Below are 4,430 nucleotides of genomic sequence, written 5' to 3'. Positions count from 1 at the left end.
GGACAGAAGGAGAGTGGATGCTTTTGAGCTGTGGTGCTGGCGAAGAGTACTGAATTTACCACGGACTGCCAGGAAAACAAACAGATTCATCTTGGAGAGGATTAAACCAAGCTACTCCTTGGAGGCAAGGATTGTGGGGCTTCGTCTGACGTACTTTGGACATGTTGCCAGGAGGGACGGGTCCTTGGAGAGGGACATCATGCTTGGGAGGGTGGAGGGACAGCACAGGAGGGGAAGACCCTCTATGAAATGGATTGATTCGGTGACTGGGGTAATCGGCATGGGCGTGTCAGAGACAGTGAGGTTGGCGCAGGATAGAGCAGGGTTTAGGGCTGTTGTGCATAGGGTCGCTATGAGTCACAAACGACTCTACGCCACACATAACAACAGCAACAACATCCTTGATTTTGTAATTTGGAAGTTGATATAATATGATTTAAAAGCGTTATTTGTATACAAGCACTAGGCCACCAGAGTTCTCCTGCTCTGTGGGAGAAGGATGGGTAATCTCCTCATTTGTATTTAGCTGCCCCTGAAATCTACTAGAGTGCCAGCTATGGGTTGGTTCCAACTTGACAGCACAGGGCATCCATCAAATCTACATACAAGTTTCCTGCGTCATATTCATAATGTATCACTTTATTTTCTATTCGTATTCAGATAAGTGGGGGAGAAAGTAGGTTTTTTAATCTATGTAATATAAAATTAATTTTAAAATTCCACTTGGTCATTCCTCATCTCAGAATACGTCATAGAGAAGCCATCATTTATTAGATGTTTGCATTCTAAGGACAATAAAAGAAGAATTGATGCCTTTGAGTTGTGAAACTGGAGAAGAGTATTGAACCTATCATAGACTGCCAAAAGAACAAACAGTTCTGTCCTTAAGAGGATGAAACCAGATTTCTCCTTGGAGGTAAGGATTTTGAAATTACATCTCACATATTTTGGTCTTGCTTTCAGGTAATTCCAGTCCTTGGAAAAGCATATCATGCTTGGAAGGGTAGATGGTCATCATTAGAGGGAAAACTGGGTAAGATGTATTGACACAATGACTGTGAAAGAGATCAGTTGTGCTGGAGATTGTGAAGTTGGCTTAGGACAGGGCAAGTTTCAGACCTATTTTTCATAAGATCACTATTAGTTGTAGTCAACAACAGCACATAGCAACAACATTATCAAGATCTTCTTGGCACGTAGCTTATCTCTTTTTTTAATAAAAATATAATTTTAAAATTCTAAATGATGCCTAAATCAGTGCTAGAGTGATCCCTACATAAAAGATCCATATGAAAATCACGACTGAATAACCAATATGTATATATTTCTGTAGGAAAATTCAGCAAAGTGTTCTGGCAATGTCTTTTGTAAAGATTAACAATAGAAAACCTGCAAATTTGAGAGAACTCTGGCACATTCATGTTTATCATTCATGATTGACTTATGATATGTGCATACTGGAGATATTTGCATGACAGCATTCAGATGTTTGAGATTCTCATTGAGTATTCTTCTGGGAAGTAATAGAACACAGAATTAAGATTATTATGAACAATCTCCAGTTATGTTGCCTGGCCCAGGTGATTTAAATAGTTGTTTTGTTACCAAATCCTACTTTGTTCCTACAAATATCTTTTAAATCCCTGGGTATTTATATTTTTCTTTATAAGATCATAAAAGTAATAAACAGGTTTACAGTGGTTTATGGGCTGGTGCTACAATCTGTTATTTAAGGAAACAATCAACATTTATATTGAGAAAACTAGAACATGAAGTAAATTTTTGTGACATAATTATTTTTTATGATATATTACTGGACTAAGTTATGTATTGGTATGTTCTCATTTTAAACTGGTTTTCCTGAATATTGTTGATGCTTTGAAAGTATGTATACATATTTATCTTTTGCTTGAAAATGATCCTACATACTTTTTGCACAGTGTGTAAGTATGTCCAACAGAGCCCCTAACAATTACTGTTGGGAAGTTTAGAAGTGTCACTATAAATTTGTGATTGTGTTCCATTCTGAGCTCTTGTTTTCATGGTCTCTAAGCACTAAATTTGTCAGAAAAAATAACAGGAAATGGGAAATTACTGTCTAAGCTAGTCATTAGAGGAATAATACTGACAAATGGTTAATCGCTCTTATTGAATAAAGACAGTTCAAAATTTGTTAAGTAACACTCTGGCTGTACTTTTACCAAGACATATCTCTTTGTTCTTTTGGCAGTCCATGGGACGTGCAGGATTCTTCTCCACCATTACAACTTAAAAGCATCAGTTCTTTTATCATTCTTATCCAGTGCTCACAGCTCAAATGTATAGTAAGTGAATGAAAAGACCATCCCCTAAATCAGACACATTTTTGTCTTCATACAAATTACACTACATTACCAAAAATTTGAAAAAAATATTAAAAAAATCTGACAAGTATATCAATAAACAAAATAACTGAAAAATATTGAAATTATCAAGGATTTCATTTTACTTGGTTCCACAATCACAACCCAGGGAAATAACAGTCAATAATAAATCAAAGTCATTGGCTGAAAGTTGCCTGTGACTTCATCCATAGCTGGCAAATCAGCACCCAGAGCTACTAGGGACTTTAAGCTCATTGCCCAATTCCATGATGTGAAATCTTCAAACAGGATCCTGGAACCCCAGTCTCCAGGATGCTGCTCAACTGCTCACCTCATTCAGCCTCAGACTTTTCTCTTCTGCAGTTCATTGATATCTAAGATTGTGAGAAGGGGGAGGGCTGGCTCTCCTCATCTCAAATAAGCTGCTTGTCTGGGTGAGAAGAAAGATTCCTTTGCAATAGAGCACAACCAGAAAATGAAAATAAGTCTTAGATAAGTTGTGTAACAGGGTTGATTCAGATGGTGCTGGAATATTACACACCATAAAGGAACAATGATTTTGTAAATCACTACCTAACTTGGGAGGGACTGGAAAGCATTATGTTAAGTGAACTGACTCAGTCCCATAGAGACAAAATACTGTTTAAGACCATTATTGTAGAATATGTATGAAGATTCAAGGAGGAGCAAGTGGGAGCAGAGAAATGAGGATAGGCATTGAGGGGTGCGGAGGTTAATCATTAGGATGCAAAATTCAATAGGTGGAGGAAGGATTGTTGTTGTTGTTGTTATGTGCCATCGATTCACCTGCAACTCATAATAATCTTATGTACAACAGTCTTAAACCCTGTTCTATCCTGTGCTAATCTTATTGTCCCTGACACACCTACCCTTAATCACCCAGTCTCTGAATCAATCCATCTCATTAAGGATCTTCTTCTCTTGCACTGTCCCTCCACCTTCACAAACATTAACAATCTGAATTATGCAGAGGACACCACCCTCCTTGCTGAAACTGAGGAGTATCTGAAGTGTTTGCTGGATAAGGTCAAGGACTACAGCCTCCAATATTAATTGAAGCTCAACATCAAAACAAATATTTTCACCACTGGGCCAACTGGCAGCATCATGCTAGATGGTCAAGAGACTGAGACTGTAAACAGCTTTAGGTTGCTTGACTTCAAAATCAACACTTAATAGTAGCAGCGAGGAAATTAAAAGACAAATTGCATCGGTAAAGTCTGCTGTCAGGGATCTCTCCAAAATACTGAAGAACAACACACTGAAGCCTTTCTATAACTATTGACCTTTATCAAAGTTCATAAAGTTTCCAGAGGCATGTTGTTTAGGAAGTGGATGCCACTCCTGCTTCCAAAACTTCCCATAAGTCCATAAATATGATTAGAAGGAAAACAAAACAAATAACAAAACATCTGTCTTAAAAGTTCAACCAAACTTTTCTTTAAAAGCAAAGATTCTCAGACTTCATCTTACATACCTGAGATAAGTTAATAGGAGGAATCATCAAGGACATCAATCTTAGTAAAATTATTGACAATGAAGAAGACCCTAAATGAAATTCATTGGCAACAGCTCCTACAACTACAGGATCAAACACATCAACAATGTTTAGGATGGTCAAGGATCCAGTATTTAATTCTTCTGTACACTATGTTACTATGAGTTGGAATCGAATGGATGACATCTTACAACAAAGTCAAATCAGACACTTGGTTAGAAATTGAAAATCAAAGGGTTAGGCACAGGGGTGTGGTTACTCTTTGTGGGTTTAGCCAAATAATATTTCTTAAATTAATTAAATCCCCTTGAGTCTCTTTTTCTTCTTTCTTTTCTTTTTCTTTTAAGCATTTGTTTTTTTAATTATTAAATTTTATTAGTTTTAATGAACATTTACAGGGATTTCGGGATTTCATTCCTTCATTGCTGCACCATTCTCTCTACCCTCCTCCCCAGTTTGTTCTTATTCCCCCGCCATCCGAATGTCTGTTTTAATTGTCCAATTGCCACAGTGCTTGTCAAAGTCAGTTCTGATTAATCTCCTTTGTC

Source organism: Elephantulus edwardii, unplaced genomic scaffold, assembly GCF_000299155.1.
Source record: "Elephantulus edwardii isolate Elephantulus edwardi_28Jun2011 unplaced genomic scaffold, EleEdw1.0 scaffold00290, whole genome shotgun sequence".
Classification (NCBI taxonomy): Eukaryota; Metazoa; Chordata; class Mammalia; order Macroscelidea; family Macroscelididae; genus Elephantulus; species Elephantulus edwardii.
This window is presented reverse-complemented; position numbering follows the sequence as displayed.